The sequence below is a fragment of the Prionailurus viverrinus genome, chromosome C1, assembly GCF_022837055.1.
Source record: "Prionailurus viverrinus isolate Anna chromosome C1, UM_Priviv_1.0, whole genome shotgun sequence".
NCBI lineage: Eukaryota > Metazoa > Chordata > Mammalia > Carnivora > Felidae > Prionailurus > Prionailurus viverrinus.
Genome location: NC_062568.1, coordinates 41991198 through 42012051, shown reverse-complemented (window position 1 = coordinate 42012051; position 20854 = coordinate 41991198).

Here is a 20854-nt window from a genome sequence, read left to right as displayed (position 1 = left end):
GACACTATAGGAAACTCCATGGAACAAGCTGAGAAGAAAGTAGAATCAACAATCCTCCCATAGATTTAGAAACAAAACCTGTCACCCTAGTTCCCTGGCCCACAAATTTATTCAAGGCCCTATATCTTCTTTATGATCTATCCCTTATCTGATGTTATGCCAATTGCCTTTGCTTCACTGTTATGAAAATTATCATATGTTAATTGTATTAACTTTGTTATTTCTCCTATTTGATTATACTTATGAAATCTAGTGCTACACTGTCTTACACAGTAGTGAAGAACTGTAGATAGACAATATTTAACTATTTTAAGTTAAAAAAATAAAATTACTTTTAGCTTCAGACCTTTTGAAGAGAGAAAGAATTTTTTAGGATAAGAACATACTCATATCTTAACAGCACTTTTATTTCAACCTCAATACCCTTCATGCATCATGTGTGGAAAATAATAAGTGTTTGCTAAAGACACCCTTAATGAATAGAAATGACTTCTCATTTAAATAGGAAATTTATTTTACGATTGTTAAGATGACCAAAACAATTTCATGATAATCATAAGTCATGTCATTCACACAAAGCGCATATTACAAAGAGAAATGATATTTTGCGGAAGTAATTATACCGTGACAATACTAATCCTAGTGATCAAAGTTCAACTAAGTTTTTTAATTTTAATATCATTGTTACTCCAGTGAAAAATTAGCTTCAATTTCACATAGTATATGCACAATTTTATCGATCAGGCAAAATTGTTCTTTATAATAAATTAAATATATGGCTAGAATAAAATTTGAGGAAATTCCACAGTAGTTGGCTTTGTGAAAATTAATGGTCTGTTAAGTTTGATAAATATAAGTTCCTTTCTCTTATCAGAAAAAAAAGTACTTTAGTAATAAACAGTGCAGTCCACTCACTTTTCTACTCAATTTTAGCAATAAAAATTATAAAATAAAATCCCCCTTGAAACCATAAATCATATCAAATGTAGCTCTTTAGACCTAAAAACAGAGTCATTGTAATTAAGCATTCATCTTCAGAAACAGTTTATTAAATACAAACAGCACAGTCTTTTAGGCACTGTTTTTATTTTTCTCCTGCATCATATCAAGTTATATTATTATACCAATACAGATTTATGTGTATATTTAATAAATGTAATGAATTTTTAGAACATAAAGCAAAAGACCAGAAGTATATAATCAAGTTTAGTAATAACATTGAGAAGCGCAATTCATAGTAAATACTCATTCTCTCATTTATGCCTGAAAAGAGCTAATTCTGAAATACTGACTGCTTTCACCCACTTCTAACTCTGGAAAGGATCATCTACGTAAACTCTGATTCCTTTTAAAAAAGCCAAATTTGAAATCAATGAGTTATTTAAGTGATTAAAGAGGTAAAATCACCTTAACAATGTAGGTTCCCCTATCAATTGTAGGATTAAAAAAAATGATCTCAAACTTACAGAAAAGTTGCACAAGCAATATAGAAAGGACTTTTCCCCCCTAGCCATTTGAGACTAAATTGCAGAGCTGAAGCCCTAACAGCGTGGAATCTTTTCTTGCAAACAAGGACATTCTCATAAATAATCACATTACAACCCTCAGAAACAGGAAATTAATATTGATACATCACCACTATCTAAAAATCATCCCATTCATTTTTCACCAAATGTTACAATAATGCCTTTTATAGCAAATATTCCAGTTCAGAACCACAAATTGATTTTAGTTGTCATGTCTCTAATCTTTCTTGGTCTCTTGATTCTTCAATCTTTCCCTGACTCTTTTGACCTTGACACATTTGAAGATTACAAGGCACTTCTTTTGTAGAAAATCTTGGTGTTTCTCAGATGTATCTTTATATTAGATTAAATTAGTTATCCTGGCAGGAATGTTACAGAAGTGATCCTATATTCTCATTAAATTCTACCACTTTGCACATGATTTTAATTTTTCCTATTATTAGTCTGTTTTTTTAAAATGTTTATTTATTTTTGAGAGAGAGAGAGAGAGAGAGAGAGAGAGAGAGAGCAGGGGAGGGGCAAAGAGAGAGGGAGATGTGGAATCTGAAGCAGGCTCCAGGCTCTGAGCTGTCAGCACAGAGCCCAATGCAGGGCTCAAACCCACGAACCCTGAGATCATACTCTGAGCTGAAGTGGGACATTTAACCAACTGAGCCACCCAGGCACCCCCAATGAGTCTATTTTGATGAGAGCAGGCACTCTTGATTACTCCCAAATTTATAGGAAAAGTTTTCAACATTTCATTATTATGTATGGTATGTGCTTTCGGAAATGTGGACTTACATAATTTGTACCCTTATAAAGTTATAGAATTTTCATTCAATTTATAGCATGCTACACATGAAAAGATACTGGAGTTTTCAAATACTTATTTTGCATACATGGAGTTCATTGTATGATTTTTATCCTTCATTCTATTAATGATAATATTGATGGTGTTTAAATTCTTAACTACATTTATATAACAAAGGGTATGATCCATTGTCCTCATTTATGTCCTCATTTATGTATTACTGGACTCGGTTTGCTAATTCTTGTTTAGAATTTTTAATTATCTGTATTTGTGAGAGAGATTGGTCTGAGTTTTCTTCTAATCTCCTTGTCAGGTTTTTATGTCAAGGTTATGTTCACTTTATATAATGAGTTTGGAAATTTTCCTTCTTTTCCTCTTCTCTGGGAGAGTTTATATATGATTAGTAGCTTCACTTAGGAAACCATATGGTCTGAAGTTTGTTGTGAGAGGTTTTTAAATACAGATCCAAATTACTTGAAACTATATCAAACTGTCTTTCCCTGTGTTGGGGAAAAAAAAAATTGATCCTGAGACAAAAACTTATCTGAAGGTAATTTAATTAATATCCTATAAAACAGGAGTGAGGGAATTGAGAGGAAGAGGAAAGTCAATGCAGATTTGCATAATCAAGCTGTTAATTATTCTAAGTACCTGTGGTTTGATTCCCTGGAACCTGATGAATAGGTGTGAAGAATCCACCCCAGAATAGTCTGTCTTAGTCCAGGAAATGAGAAGTGTTCCTTCATTAGCTTGTATGCAACGTTGGCTAAGGGTTGCCCCATGGAGTGTTAAGTTTCTTAAACTTGTACTTCTGAGTTGAATATACTTGGGAGCCTATAAAAAGGTAAACCAAGTGGAGGCAAGACAGAACAGAAGTATTTAAAACAAACATTTTTCAGATTTTCTATTTTATTTTGTGTCAGTTTTGCTATAGGATAACCAAAAAACCAAACCTTTGGTATTATTAATTTTCTCTGTTGCATGTTTATTTGGCATTTCATTAAATTTTGGCTTTTGTTTTTTATTATTGCCTCTCTCCTATTTTGTAGTGTTTAATTTTGTTTTCTCGGGATTTGACATAAATGATTAGATCTGATTATTCAGTTTCTTCGTTCTCGTGTAGTCAGTAAAGGTTGTACAATTGCCTTTAATCTTACATCAGTGTTGGCCCTTGTGTTTAATGTGTTTCATTTAACTATCATTCTTTTTATTTTCCATTATGATATCCTCACTGACCCATGGCTTTTTATTTTGAAGTAAATAATTTAATTACAACCTTTTGGGTGTTTTCTAGTTATATTTTGTTTCTGAGTTCAAGCTTAATACCATTTTGGTAAAATAACATACTCTGTATAATTTAACATCTGCTGAGTGTTATAATCTAGCCCAGCATTTGGTCAATCTTGGTAAATATTCCAGGTTTCCTGAAAGGAGTATGCATTCTGGAATTGCTTGATGTAATATTCTATATATGCCAATTAGGTCAATAAAGTTAATTTTGTTACTCAAATTTTTTATATCTTTAATACTTTTGTTTGTCTGTTTGATCCCTCAATTCCAAAAATAAAAAGTGTTACATTTTCCAGTATGATTGCTGTTTTGTCTCCTCTTCCTTATGAATTATGTTAATTTGTCTGCATTATACATTTGAGACTATGTTTTTAGGCACATGAAATTTTAAGACCTTTTTACTATTATTGGATATCACTCTTTATTACTATTTTTTATTTAAAGCCTATTTTTATCTGATATTAACATAACTATATCATCTTCCCTTTTGTTGATATATACATGTGTTTTAAAAACTTTTCACTTTCAATATTCCTCTATTTTTGTATTTAAGGTATATCTATTATAAGCAGCATATGATTAATTTTTTTAATCTGATAGTGTTTGTCTTTCATTTGAAATACAGTTGACCTTTGAACAACGGGAAGGTTAGAGGCACCACCCCTGCACAGTTGAAAATCCACATATAACATTCAACTCCCCCCATATTTAACTACTAATAGACTATTGTTGACCAAAAGCCTTAATAATAACACAAAAAGTCAAATAACACATATTTTGTATGTTATATGTATTATACACTGTATTCATACAATAAAGTAGGCTACAGGAAAGAAAATATTAAGGAAATCGCAAGGAAGAGAAAATACATTTACAGTACTATACTATAAAAAATCTATGTATAAGTAGACCCATGCAAATTCAAACCTGTGTTAAGGGTCAACTATATTTGGTTCAACTGCATTTATTGTAGTTTACTGGTATATTTCTGTTTAAATATAATATCTTACTATATTTTTTGCTCTTTGACCAATCTGATTTGTATTCCATTTTATATCCTTTGTTACTTTTTTGCATTAAGTAACCATAGATTTTAGTTTTTTCCTCTACTATCTTGATTTTTTAACATTGTTTAACAATTTTTAATGATTATACCAGAGACTCCATGTCATTATTTTCAACGAGTGCAGAAGAGAAAAGTATTGCTTCAAAAGACAAAGAGTATCACAAAATTTTAAAGGGGGTCTATTAAAATTTTAGAGGAAAGATGTATTGTTTAGGAAAGGAATTATTCTTTGAAAATTCAGTTATCATTAAAAAATTGCATATGGTTTTATTACTTTTTCCTCCCTTTAAACAACTAGTTTTGGAAAATGTTGCATTCCAATGGACTAGGTATATACATTCTCCTTTTAATATTTGCATAATATTCTACAATACGTCATTTCTATTTCCTTGAAAAAAAATTCAGTTATCACCCACTATCTGAACAAATTTTATATTGTTCTCTGTTGAATAACTGAATGGTAAAGCAAATCTTTGACCTCTTTCCACTCCTTAAGTTTGTCTTGTATAGTGACAGTGAAGCAGAAATTCTAATTAAACTAATCAAAAGGCAGTTTGGGATGATGAATTTTGTTTACAGAAAAACTAGTGAAGCTGCGCTGGTCAGAAAATGAGTCATTATCTAGTAAAAAAATTAGTCAATAGGACAAATTTCTCTGTCAATAATATGAAGAACATCTTTCACTACTTAAAGTTTCTTCCTTCCATTTCAGCAGATTTTACATTTCTGCCATCTGTTTGAAGTAGACATAATGTTGATATCTAAACAGCTCATGCACAGCATTTTTCACGTATAGATTTTCCTGAGTCATAATAGCAGACAGCTAATTGGTTCACTGAGTTGCTCAAGCACTAGGCTTCAGAAGCAGTTTTCAGAAGAGAATATGGTGACTGTGGTAGTTAGAACTGCTGTAGGCTAAAACATTCCCAATTCCCTCCACCTCACCACCTTTCAGACCCACAGGAGGACTGCACTCCTGTCTCTTGTGTTTGGAAATATCTTGGTGCCTAGTTTTGGCCAATGAGTTATAAGCATTTAATTGCTGAAGCCAGGACTTGGTATTTACTTGCAACAGCAGAACTCTTAGAGCCTTCCCATTTATCTGACATTGAGATCAACATCCTGTGCAATAGCAGCTCCTGCATCATCCGGAGTCTCTGAGTGATTGCAATAAGCAAAGGTCCATGATGGTCACAGAACATAAACAAGAAGTATATCTTTGTTGTTTTATGCCTCTCAGTTACTAGCGTTGTTTGCTACTGCAGTAATTCTCAGCTCTAGCCCATATCACCCATGATTTTCAAACTGAGTTTCTATTCCTCAGAGTATTATACTTTGTCATGCACGGATACAGTAGCATATTGTTTTGATGGAGAGATATTTTCTGTCAAGGACTTCAATTTCAGGAGAATTTACTGTCCAAAAAGCACCTGTATATCTTTTTTTTTTTTCACATTAGTTCAGCTTTTCATTTCTTTGCATCAAGAAAGAGTTAAATTTTTGAATAGTAGGCTTAGCACAGTCTTGCTTTATGTGTGGTACATCATCAACAGCACCACGATTAGTGTTCTTGTTGATTAAAATGCAAATTCCATAAACCTCATGTAAAAAGTATTGAATCTGAATCACAAAAGATTTGAGACTGTACACAGAATAAGCATTTTAAACAAGCTCTTCTGCTAGTATATATCAGTGTTGGAGAATCAGCATTATGGAAGATTTTTATTAAAAAATGATCATGTTTATTTAGAGCACTAAATCAGCCAACTTGTGTAATACCTACTATTAAGAGGACTGATGATTGATAAACTAATAAAATGCAGTCGATAAACTGTATTTTATATCCCAAATGGGCTATGATTCTTTTTATAGTCCTGAAAGCTTGGAACAGTTTTGTCTGATTTAATTTTCTGTCAGACTAATGGTTAAATTGTTTCTGTGTCTTTCTGTTTCCAAAGAATTCAAATTGGTGACCATGTCAAATTTAGACGAAAATACAATAAGATCTGTTGTGGAGTCATGATTCAGATTTTTTTTTTCACTGGGGAGTTGTCAAATTCCAAAGGCAATCCTATCATTTTCATTGAATGAGATATAATAAGTTGCTCCTCATCCTTCCATTCTCAGAATAGTTTAGAGACTATAGTATGATGGCATCATCTAAATTGATGTTGGTCTACCATGGCAAAGTCTGAAAAATTATTTTGTTTATTATACAAATCAGAGTATGATTTTATCATAATTGTACTACATATTTGCAAGCACAGTCTACATTATTTACACCTTTGATGTCTATTGGTCTCAAAGGCATCATTTTCAACTAGCATGAGATTGACTAGTGATATTTTATTCGTGGGGAAAACAAATGTTAGTGCAGATATATGTTCACAGTTTGGTTAGGATGTTGTGATAGACACAGATATGGTCTCTTTACCTGTGTTATATATTGCCACTCTAAGATATTTTAATTTTTTTTTTCAACGTTTTTTAATTTATTTTTGGGACAGAGAGAGAGACAGAGCATGAACGGGGGAGGGGCAGAGAGAGAGGGAGACACAGAATCGGAAACAGGCTCCAGGCTCTGAGCCATCAGCCCAGAGCCTGATGTGGGGCTCGAACTCACGGACCGCGAGATCGTGACCTGGCTGAAGTCGGACGCCCAACCGACTGTGCCACCCAGGCGCCCCTAAAGGGAAGTAATCAATAGCTAAGTGAACCTATTTAAGTGAATCTGAGGGGAAAAAAATCCTCAAGTATAGTGCCTCTATAAATATCCCTCACATAAGCACCCAGATGAAGTCGTCATCCTTTCTTATATAACAGCATAGTAGTTAACACTATTTTAAAAAATCCTTTATGTAAGTTATCTCATATATTTTTCATGATGACTCTATGAGATGTGTACCATTTCTCTTTTTTTTTTAATGCTTACTTATTTATCTTTGAAAGAGAGAAACAGCAGAGGACGAGCAGAGAGAGAGGCTAAGCAGAGAGAGAGCCTAAGCAGGTTCCATACCATCAGCACAGAGCTTGACGTAGGGTTCAATCTCATGAACTGTGAAATCATGACCTGAGTCTAAATCAAGAGTCCAACGGTTAACAGACTGAGCCACCCAGGTGCTCCAGCTGTGTCTATTTCTATCGCCACTTTACACATGAGGATACTGAGGCTTAGAGAAATTAAGTAAATGTGTCAATTAGTTTTTTTTTCCCTGTTCAGCTTAGTGAATGCCTTTTCTCTAACCAGACTGTAAACTGATAAAATAATTATTCTATAGATTATCTATAGGTAATCACTGATGATTTATACTGGCAGTTTTAATGTTACATTAAATACATAGAAGTTATATACTTTTTCTATACAAGAAAATTGTACAAATACATCTCAGATAAAAGTAAGTAAAGATATGTCCTTCTGGCCATGTTTTACAAGAACACTGATTATACAGTATGAATTTATTTTTTCATGATTTACTGGTTGAATTTTTAAATATTTAACAAATACATATAAGAATTCCTGGCATGTACTATACAATGTCTTATGTGTTAGGTATACATCAATAAACAAAACAACAGTCTTTCCCTCAAGGATTTTGTTTCCAAAGAGGCAGTGATCAGTGAGGCAGGCATTAATGATACACATAATTAATTATATCTATTGCATGTTACAAAATTATAAAAACCATTAAAAAAAGAAGAAGAAAAGCACAGCAGGGAATACTGAATTAGTAATACTGTGGGTGTGTGGTGAGGTTGAAATTTTAAGTTAGAGCTCCAGAAGGTCCCACTGATGGTGGATATTGAACAAGACTTGAAACAGAGTTCTATGACAATGTTAAATGTCTGGTTTTATTAAAACTAATATGGATAGCTTAAAGATATTTAAGTACTACCATCTCTCTATTTCATGAGTTCTTGTATGCATTTCCTCTCACAATTTAACCTCTCTAAAACAAGAATACATATTACCAAAGTTTGTGGCTTACAAGACTACAATTCCCAACTGGTAAAGGGCTGATATAACTTGGTTGTGTGAAAAATGCTGTTAACTGTAATAAGATTAAGAGTGAGCCAGCATGAAAGTACCTTAGATTCCCTAACATATGGTTATATGAATCCAATATATGTGAGTTGATGCCATAGCACAGCAGTTCAGTAAAGAAGCTTTGGAGCTGGACCTAAGGGTTTTCATCTTGGCTTAGCCATTTATTTGTTGTGTGATTTTGCCAAGTTATTTAACCTCCCTGCGCTTATTTCCTTATTAGTAAAAAGAGGTAATAATGGTACGTATGTCACAAGGTTGTTATAAGGACCACACCACATATAAATGCAATGCCCTTTAAAGCCTCTGGCACACAGTAAGTGCCTTACATGTGCTAGCTGTGTGTGCCCTCTCCCGCAAACATGAAAACTAAAATCTTATATCCAATGGGTTAGAATTACAATCTTCCTCAGAATTTTACTTCAAATGAAGCATCATTTCATAGAGTTATCTTTTTCTACTTGGGGAAATTTATAAAGAGGCTTTTTATGTTCTATAATTATTTTCTAATTTTGTGAATTATGATATGTCTAGTTTTGAAGTTTTGTGTTCATACACATAATCTTAACATGATTGTTTCTTGAGGAGAAAATTGGATGTATCTCATCTATGGCCTGAAGGATGCAAAATGTTTAATGAAGGTAGTATTTATGGGAATAAAATATTTTATGATTGGAAAACAAACAGCTAGTTGAAAATAAACTAAGATATTAAAATCATCAAGAAATAAGGTATCTGACACAAGATACTAGGTTAAGTAAATGCTTTTTTTCCATGATCTAAATGCTAACATATTTCTTTAAAATAATTCAATACAAATTATATATAGTAGTTAAAATAAAGAGGCTTCTGAATTTCTTGTTCACTTAAGTATCTTTCCTATTTGTGATTCTAAAAATGCATGAATCACTTGATCAATGTTTACACATTCCATTAAGAAATCTCAATGTTTATGTTAGTTATTTATATATAGATTAAAAAAAAACTATGGCAAGAAAATATGATTTTCATTAGAACATGACTATTTAATAAACCACGTTTTTATTTTATCATATAACTTACACTTCTTTATTGTTGGGTGGGAGAAGCTCAGAGAAACTGAGAAATAATTTAATCCCATTAAAGGAAATCAAGTATTCCTCGCAAGAAATTTGTAAACTTCATATAATAATACCATATTACAAAATTATGCCATACTTTGACTAGGATTATAATACAATATTCTCTATATTTCAAATGAATATAACTTCATTTTTAACCTCAAGTACATAACAGTTTTCTGGAACAAAAAAATGGTTACCTTTTTTTTTTTTTTTAAGTTTACTTATTTATTTTGAGAGAGAGACTATGAACAGGAGAGAGGCAGAGAGAGAGTAAGAGACAGAGAATCCCAAAAAGGCTCTGTCTGCGCTGTGAGCAGAGCCCCAGGCAGGGCTGGACCTCACAAACCATGAGATCATGACCTAAACCCAAACCAAGAGTCAGAAGCTTAATTTACTGAGCCACCCAGGTGCCCCGCAAAATGGTTACTTCTAATCTTAAGTGTTAATATGTATCTTTGACTAATGGTGAAAATGATTGCTTTTATTTCTCTAAAATTTAGGGTAGGAATTTCCGGGGTGGGGGGTGGGGAAGGCAAGCAGTAGCAGGAATGAGCAGTGAGGGCAAAATGTTTATAATGCTCGTGCATTTTACATATTTCCAGGAAAGCATGCTAGCAACATGACTTGAATAACAATAGAAAGCTGTAATAGGTGGCTTGTACTATTTCTTAAAGTGATCATAAAGTGTGATCTCTCTGACAAATCATAAAATAGAGTAAAAAATAAGTCTCATAGAGAGGTGTCAGTACTACGTGTAGTGATTTGTGTCTCCTTCCTTATATCATTTTCTCCAAATAAGGAAAGGTGTAGAATTTTGTTGCCCACATAAAATACCATGAATTAAATTCATAAAACAATGCAAGTTCTACCGTCACATTCAGTTTCTCAGTTTATGAAAACCTGATTTGAAAATTACCAATTTGCAAAAACTTTTTAAAGGATCTCTTTTTAAAGGATCCTCAGATTTTCTTTAGACAATTTTCTCCCTCAACATTTTAAATTAGCACTCCTTTTCTCTCACTTCTTTGTCCCCACCTCAATCATTTCCATGTAAATGTTCATGGACATCATGGATCTTATCAACCAATATAGATTCCAGCAACTAATAGCAGCAGATATAAAACTTAGAGTTGACTCTGTGCTGCCCACTTCACTAATAAACAGCAACAACAAAATGAACACTGACCAACCACGTGGATCCAGGATACGAAGTCTGACATACAGGTCTGACAGAGAACTTTGGACGTGGCGCTCTCACGGAGTCAGAAGCACCCACCTAACAGTCGTAAATGCGAGTCTGGTTGACGACGTGGGACGCGCGGAATTAACACACGAAGTCGTAAGTGCGGGTCTGACCTACGGCGGCGGAAGCGCTGGTCTAGCACACATAATGTGCTAAGTGCGGTTGTGACTGACAGACGACTTTGACTGCCCGCATTCAGGAGGTGACTTGGGAGGGTCAATCTGGGAGACCACACGTGGAGGGCAGAGCAAAGACGGCGCTGACAGAGCACGCACTATGCAAAGGACGTCATGATCTTGGAAGTTAACCTCGTGGACCCCCGTGTGGAATAAGGTGAGGGTACTTGTACGGGCTAAAGAAGCCCTGGAAAGTTGTCTCAGCCACAGGGTGGCAGGGAAGGGGGGGATGTGAAAGGAAACAAAGAACTGCCTTTGTGGCAACCAGCTGCCTGTGAACATGGCCCTGAAGAGGGGGCTCTGAAGAAGCTACTAGCGATTTTAAGTCTTTGAGAGCTGGAAAGGGTTAAACAAGCCACACAGAGAGAGGTGAATAGGGGAGGGAAAAAGGAAGCGGGGATGGGGGGTGATGGAGGAGGGAAGGAAAAGGGGGAGGGAAGGAGGAAGAGAAGGAAGATCTATTGTAAACAAAAGGAGGATGAAGAGTACACAGCAGAATAATGTTGCTGTGCATGAGAAGAAAATGATGCCATGCAATTGTAGATGGGTTTAAGGAACTGAAAGATGCACAGTGTCTATGCATAATGAACTTATGGCAGAGACACAGGTTCAAGGATGAAATAAGACAACAAAAAATGAAAAATGAGTGGTGTTCAAGAAAGAGGAGGAAGAAAAAAATTAATACATGAGAAGTGAAGTCGTATTAACCACAGAAAGAAGGGGAAATGATATGGATGAAAACAGCAACAGGGAGAATGTATTTGAAAAGTAGATTGAACAAAATTATATTTAAGAAGAATAAAAGGAGTGGCTAGGTGGCTCACTTGGTTAAGCATCTGAGTCTTGATTTTGTCTCAGGTCACGATCTCAGTTCTTGAGATCAAGCCCCTCATCACATGAAAGCCTGCTTGGGATTCTCTCTTCCTCCCTCTCTCTCTGCCTTTCTTCTACTTGTGTGTGTGCATGTTTTCTCTCTCTCTCTCTCTCTCTCTGCAAGTAAATAAATAACATTAAAAATAGAATAAAAAACATTGATATGGAAGCAAAAGGAGATATAGGATATTTACAGTTTGTATTCTTAACGAAGAGGAAAAATATGAAAATACCCAGAGAGATGAGAGAGCTTTTCTGAAATTGAGGAAGGGTTGAATCCACAGATTGAAATGTTGCAGCGTATATTCCAGAGACAATCCATGTGGATTTAACAGTCCTAAGATCTGTCCTAATTTTATGAGACTTCAAAGAGAAAAATACTCCTCTAAATTTCAGGCAATAATAATAACAGCAAAAACAATAACAACAAATAGTAAGGGGAAAATTCAGACACCTTCAGACTTTGCCAAACAAAATGAGACATTTGAAATGCAGCCATTGTGTCTGAATGGAATTAAGTGCAGGAGAGAAATAGAGATGTGGAATGAATTCGAGGAGAGCAAGGTCCAGATCATAATCAAGATTTTAATTTTATTAAAATTTAATTTTTAAATTTTATTAAATTTTAATTTTATTAACATTTAATTTAGTCGGGATTTAGATTTTAATTCTAAGTGCAATGAGGATTCGGGACATGCTTTTGCAGTGATCTAGGTGAGAGATGGTAGTGATGGGGGCTAGGGTGATAGCAAGGGATATGGGGAGAAATGGATGGATTCAGGACATGTTTTGGAAGGAGAGTCAGCAGGACTTGGTTACTGTGTGGTTGGCAATATGGAGAGCAGGGTAAGTGAAAGCATGGAGGTGAGCATATTTTTTTAATTGAGCAGCTACATTGTGATACTGTCATAGTTGTGATACTGGGATACTGCATAGTGAGATGCAGAGACTGGAGAAGGAACAGTGTTAGGGTAAAAAGTTTGTTTTGGGGCATGTTAAATTTGAGAAGTTAGGTGTGATATTAAGATAATTAATGCTGATATTCTCATAGGAACCTGTTAATGAGAAGGGTATTTGTCTAAACAGAACAGATATGATTCAGTATACATAACTGACAGTGGAGTTTCCTATTAGAAATCATGGTTTTATATTGATTTGATCCTATATTTTTTGAGTGGGAAATTAGGGAAAGAGACCAGTCTGAAAACCAACAAACATACAAATATATGAGTTGTTTTGATAGCATGGTGGTCCCTGGTGACTTTGACAAGAATAGTTTCAATAGTGAAGTGGGCACTTAGCTGAAGAAGGTAAAGGGGAATATAGGAGATAAGGATGCAGAGGTGGTCATCAGAGACAGTTTGACCAAGAAGACAAAAGTGGAGTGGTAGCTGGAGAGAGATGGGTATCAAAGAGAGTCTTTTCATTTTTTAAGGTAGCACATATTGAAGCATATTTATATACTAGTATGACTGATTCAGTATAGAAGGAGAAGCTGCTAGTGTAATAGAGGGGAGAGTTACTAAAGAAGGGCTTTTGAGTAGGGATGAGGTGAGATGCAGGGTATAGGAGAGAGATTGGATTCTAATAGGGGAAGGGACACATGAAGCATCACATCAAGAGAGAAGGCAAAGGTCATTTGTATACAGGTAGATAGGTTGAAGATGTGGTGGTGAGAAGCTGAGGAAACTATTGTCTAATTGTTTCTCTTTTCTTCATGAAATAGGAGTCCAGTTTTGTGAGCTCAGAATAGGAGAAAGAAGACCATGTGAGAAGCTTGAAGAGCAAAGCAAAAGTTTGAAAGCATTGTTTTTGAGAATAGAAATGAAGTTTACCAAGGCAGCTTAGTGGTGTAATTTGAGATCTGAAGATTTGAATTCACAGTGAGACTAGTCAGCACAATGTGTGCTTTTCCTGCAGTTAACACACAGCTCTCGGGGCAAGTGCAGGTTAAACGGAGAGTTGGGTTTAAATTGAGTTGGCTTTGCCTAGTGAATACAATGGAATGAAATAGGGCAGAGGAGTTAATGATGTTTGAAGAGCATTGAATTTAAGATCATCCAGGGGGAGTGAGGGCACAAAAGAGATGATGGACAGTGAGAACACGGAAGACCTGATGTTTTCACAGGGACAACAAGGTCAAAGAAATTTTGAACAAAGATCACTGTATCATGTGAAGTGAATGGTCAGAAAGTGGAATAATTGCAAACAAGATGTTGGAGGTGGAGTGGTTATTAAAGATGGCAGTCTCTCAGGAGGTAGAGTGAAGGTGAAGGCCACTGGAAAGGATGATGTCAAGGAATAGAAAGGATCATCCATGTTTCACTTGTAATATGTTCCAAAACAGGCAAAACTTAATGTATTGTGTTAGGTGTCAAGATAGTGGTTATTTGGGGGAAGAAGGATGGACAGTGACTGAGAGGGGCCTATCGGGAAGTGTCTGGGAGCTGAAGTTCTGTGTTTTGATCCAGGTGCTGGTTGCGTTCACTCTGTGAAAATTCATTAAGCTATTCCCTTATGATTATGTACTTCTATGTTTGTTATAATTCAATACCGAATTAAAAATATAAACAAGAAAAATGAAGAAAGATTATAATTACTAAATTTCCATCAGAGATGCAGATCACCTTCAGTAGAAAATGTTGTTTTCATTCCAGGCATCAAAAACAAATTTTTTTTTGACGTTTATTCATTTTTGAGAGACAGAGCATGAGTAGAGGAGGGGCAGAGAGAGTGAGACACAGAATCTGAAGCAGGCCCCAGGCTCTGAGCTGTAAACACAGAGCCTGATGTGGGGCTTGAACTCACGAACTGATATCATGTCCTGAGCCGAAGTCGGACTCTTACCAGACTGAACCACTCAGGCGCCCCCCATGTATTTTTGAATAAAGTATTAGTATAAAAATTTAAATCACTTAATTAAAAATTAAACTAGATAAACATTTTTAAGACAGAGTTAAATGATATATTAGAGAAATACAAAAAAAAATTCAGGGAAGGAACATTTGTAAGAAGAATATTAAACTCTATGTAAATTAATTATATTGAGCCTTACTGACTTCTCTGTAGATCAGTAATGTGTTTAAGCAGTAGACTAAAGTTCTTAAGAAAAATCTGAAGGAACTGAGAAGGATATGTGAAAACTCACAGAGAAATATCACATGCCTTGAAATAAGAACGTATGGAGAAAAATTACCTATTGTTACTCTGCAAGGTAGAATATTTGGGAGGTAAATTCTGAATACATATATGATAGAAAGATACGATAGAAAGATATAACAATGATAGTTTTTCTGTTTTTCTGTTGGGATTTTAGACCTGATACAACAGGATTCTTTTGAAAAATAATTTTGGCATCCTATGTGTAAGAGTATAAGAAGTCTGATTTATATACTGAAAGAATCAACTAAGGAATGAAATTTTTTGGCAGTATAAGGGTGATTTCGTATCGCTATAATTTTGGAATGCAAGCACATGCCATAATCTGGAGTTGCAAATATTTTCTGTGGCCAATAGTTCTTCTAGATCTTTTTTTTTAAGTTTATGTAGTTATTTTGAGAGAGAGAGAGAGAGAGAGAGATCATGAGGAAGGGGGAGAGAGAGAGAGAGAGAGAGAGAGAGAGAGATCATGAGGAAGGGGGAGAGAGAGAGAGAGAGAGAGAGAGAGAGAGAGAGAGAGAGAGAGAGAATGAATCCCAAGCAGGCTCCGCACCTTCAGCATGGAACCTGATACAGGGCTCAAACTCATGAGCCATGAGATCATGAACTGAGCTGACATCGGAAGCTTAACTGACTGAGCCACCCAGGTGCCTCTAGTTCTTTTAGATCTTGACCCAGAGTCCACATCTGAACAAAGATGGAAGAAGCCTATATGTTACACCTTTCTTTTTCTTGGTAGCTCTGTAAGAGTTAGATATGGAAAGCATATGTAACATCTCTAAGAAGTTGTGTCAGTCGAACAACATTCCTGGATACCTAATGAAATCATATTATGTGGGTATGTGTACACATAAATTCAAAGACAATATTATTTGGAGATTGTCTTTAATTGATAAATTAGTATATTGTTATACTGAACCTGAATAAAATATCAGAAATAGAAAGTATGCTTCTGTTACAAAGACTTTAAAGAGGTGTATACACTCACATACACTTATATATATAAGGAAAAATAAAAAGAAAAGATTAATAATAGGTATAAAATGTACAAACATTGAGGGGTCCCTGGGTCGCTCAGTTGGTTAAGTGTCTGACTTCAACTCCGGTCATGATCTCACAGTTTGTGAGTTGATGTTCTGGTGGTTCGTGAGTGCTGACACCTCACCACCTGGATCCTGTTTCAGATTCTGTAGCTCCCTCCTCTTCTCTCTGCTCCTCCCCCACTTGCACTCTCTTTCTGTGTCTCAAAAATAAATAAACATTAAAAAAATTAAAAAGAAAATGTACAAACATTGAGACTTTTAGAATAAGAAAATCTACTACAAGAAAGAAACATTATTGGAGCCTTATTGGACCATTGGCTTCTTGAAATATATACAAAATTTGGAAGAGAGGAATTTTTAGACAGGGAAGAGTGTTCTATGTTCAATGACTCATAGAAAGGAATAATCAAGATTTCAATATTAGGTGCTAAGTAATTTGTTGCCAGGGGCATATAAGATAAATAGAAAATTGAGATCAAGTTAAAAATATATATTATATGCTATGATAAATGAAACATTCTCTTTTTTTTATTCCAATACCTTTTATTTTATTCTATTTTTATTTTTTTTATTTTTAAAAATTTTTTAAATTTACACCCAAATTAGTTAGCATATAGTGCAACAGTGATTTCAGGAGTAGATTCCTTAATGCCCCTTACCCATTTACCCCATCGCCCCTCCAACACCCCCTCCTGTAACCCCCTCTGTTTGTTCTCCATATTTAAGAGTCTCTTATGTTTTGTCCCCCTCCCTGTTTTTATATTATTTTTGCTTCCCTTCCCTTATGTTCATCTGTTCTGTATCTTAAAGTCCTCATGTGAGTGAAGTCATGATATTTGTCTTTTTCTGACTAATTTCACTTAGCATAATACCCTCCAGTTCCATCCACGTAGTTGCAAATGGCAAGATTTCATTCTTTTTGATTGCCGAGTAATACTCCATTGTGTGTGTGTGCGCATATATATATATATATATATATATATATATATATATATATACCACTTCTTCTTTATCCATTCAACCATCGATGGACATTTGGGCAGTTTCCTTACTTTGGCTATTGTGATAGTGCTGCTATAAACATGGGGTTGCATGTGTCCCTTTGAAACAGCATACCTGTGTCCCTTGGATAATACCTAGTAGTGCAACTGCTAGGTCGTAGGGTAGTTCTATTTTTAATTTTTTGAGGAACCTCCATACTGTTTTCCAGAGTGGCTGCACCAGCTTGCATTCCCACCAACAATGCAAAAGAGATCCTCTTTCTCCGCATCCTCACCAACATCTGTTGTTGCCTGAGTTGTTAATGTTAGCCATTCTGACAGGTATGAGGTGGTATCTCATTGTGGTTTTGATTTGTATTTCCCTGATGATGAGCATGTTTTCATGTGTTGGTTGGCCATCTGGATGTCTTCTTTGGAGAAGTGTCTATTCATGTCTTTTGCCCATTTCTTCACTAGATTATTTGTTTTTTGGGTGTTGAGTTGGATAAGTTCTTTATAGATTTTGGATACTAACCCTTTATCTGATATGTCGTTTGCAAATATCTTCTCCCATTCTTTCAATTGCCTTTTAGTTTTGCTGATTGTTTCCTTTGCTGTGCAGAAGCTTTTTATCTTGATGAGGTCCCAATAGTTCATTTTTGTTTTGGTTTCCCTTGCCTCCAGAGACATGTTGAGTAAGAAGTAGCTGCGGCCAAGATCAAAGAGTTTTTTGCCTGCTTTCTCCTCAAGGATTTTGATGGTTTCCTGTTTTACATTTAGGTCTTTCATCCATTTTGAGTTTATTTTTGGGTATGGTGTAAGAAAGTGGTCCAGGTTCATTCTTCTGCATGTCACTGTCCAGTTTTCCCAGCACCACTTGCTGAAGAGACTGTCTTTATTCCACTGGATATTCTTTCCTGCTTTGTCGAAAATTAGTTGGCCATACGTTGTGGGTCCATTTCTGGGTTCTCTATTCTGTTCCGTTGATCTGAGTGTCTGTTCTTGTGCCAGTACCATACTGTCTTGATGATTACAGCTTTGTAGTATAGCTTGAAGTCCAGGATTGTGATGCTTCCTGCTTTGGTTTTCTTTTTCAAGATGGCCTTGGCTATTCGGGGTCTTTTCTGATTCAATACAGATTTTAGGATCATTTGTTCTAGCTCCGTGAAGAATGCTGGTGTTACTTTGATAGGGATCACATTGAATGTGTAGATTGCTTTGGGTAGTGTCAACATTTTAACAGTATTTATTCTTCCTATCCAGGAGCATGGAATCTTTTTCCACTTTTTTTTGTGTCTTCTTCAATTTCTTTCATAAACTTTCCATAGTTTTCAGTGTATATAGATTTTTTGCCTCTTTGGTTAGATTTATTCCTAGGTATTTTATGGTTTTTGGTGCAACTGTAAATGGGATCGATTCCTTGATTTCTCTTTCTGTTGCTTCATTGTTGGTGTATAGGAATGTGACTGATTTCTTTGCATTGATTTTATATCCTGCAACTTTGTTGGATTCATGAATCAGTTCTAGCAGTTTTTTGGTGGAATTTTTTGTGTTTTCCATATAGAGTATCATGTCATCTGCGAAGCGTGAAAGTTTGACCTCCTCCTGGCCAATTTGGATTCCTTTTATTTCTTTGTGTTGTCTGATTGTAGAGACTAAGACTTCCAATAAGATGTTGAATAACAGTGGTGGGAGTGGACATCCCTCTCTTGTTCCTGAGTTTATGGGGAATGCTCTCAGTTTTTCCCCCTTGAGGATTATATTACTGTTGGGTCATTCATATATAGCTTTTATGATCTCGAGGTATGATCCTTCTATCCCTACTTTCTTGAGGGTTTTTATCAAGAAAGGATGCTGTATTTTGTCAAATGCTTTCTCTGCATCTATTGAGAGGATCATATGGTTCTTTTCCTTTCTTTTATTGATGTGATGAATCACATTGTTTTGCAGATATTGAAGCAGGCCTTCATCCCAGGTATAAATCCCACTTATTTGCGGTGAATAATTTTTTTCATGTATTGTTGGATCCGGTTGGCTAATATCCTGTTGAGGATTTTTGCATCCATGTTCATCAGGTTAATTGGTCTATAGTTCTTCCTTTTATTGAAGTCTCTGTCTGGTTTTGGAATCAAGGTAATGCTGGCTTCATAGAATGAGTTTGGAAGTTTTCCTTCCATTTCTATGTTTTGAAACAGCTTCAAGAGAATAGGTGTTAACTCTTCCTTAAATGTTTGGTAGAATTCCCCTGGAAAGCCATCTGGGCCTGGGCTCTTGTTTTTTGGCAGATTTTTTATTACTAATTCGATTTCCTTACTGGTTATGGGCCTGTTAAAATTTTCGATTTCTTCCTGTTTCACTTTTGATAGTGTACATGTTTCTAGGAATTTTTCCATTTCTTCCAGATTGCCCACTTTATTGGCATATAATTGCTCATAATATTCTCTTATTATTGTTTTTATTTCTGCTGTGTTGATTGTGATCTGTCCTCTTTCATTCTTCATTTTATGTATTAGGGTCCTTTCCTTTTTCTTTTTGATCAAACTGGCTAGGGGTTTGTCAATTTTGTTAATTCTTCCAAAGACCTGGTCCTGGTTTCATTGATCTGTTCTACTGTTTTTTTGGTTTCGATGGCATTAATTTCTGCTCTAATCTTTATTATTTCCTGTCTTCTGCTGTTTTTGGGTTTTATTTGCTGTTCTTTTTCCAGCTCTTTAAGGTGTAAGGTTAGGTTGTATATCTGAAATCTTTCTTCCTTCTTTAGGAAGGCCTGGATTGCTATATACTTTCCTCTTATGAGCACCTTTGCTGCATCGGAGAGGTTTTGGTTGTGGTGTTATCATTTTCATTGGATTCCATATACTTTTTAATCTCCTCTTTAACTTGTCAGTTAGCCCATTCATTCTTTAGTAGGATGTTCTTCAGGCTCTAAGTATTTGTTACCTTTCCAAATATTTTCTTGTGGTTGATTTTGAGTTTCATAGTGTTGTGGTCTGAATATATGCACGGTATGATCTCCATCTTTTTGTACTTGCTGAGGGCTGATTTGTGTCCCAGTATGTGGTCTATTCTGGAGAACATTCCATGTGCAGTGGAGAAGAATGTATATTCTGCTTTAGGATGAAATGTTCTGAATATATCTGTTAAGTCCAGCCAGTCCAGTGTGTCACTCAAAGCCATTGTTTCCTTGTTGATTTTTTGATTAGATGATCCGTCTATTGCTCTGAGTGGGGTGTTGAAGTCTACTATTATGGCATTACTATCAATGATTTTGTTTATATTTGTGATTAATCGATTTATATATTTGGGTGTTTCCACATTTAGCACATAAATGTTTATAATTGTTAGGTCTTCTTGGTGGATAGACCCCTTAATTATGATATGATGCCCTTTTTCATCTCTTGATACAGTCTTTATTTTAAAGTCTAGATTGTCTGATATAAGTATGGCTTCTCTGGCTTTTCTTTTGTTGACCATTAGCATGATAGATGGTTCTCCATCCCCTTACTTTCAATCTGAAGGTGTCTTTAGGTCTGAAGTGGGTCTCTTGTAAATAGCATATA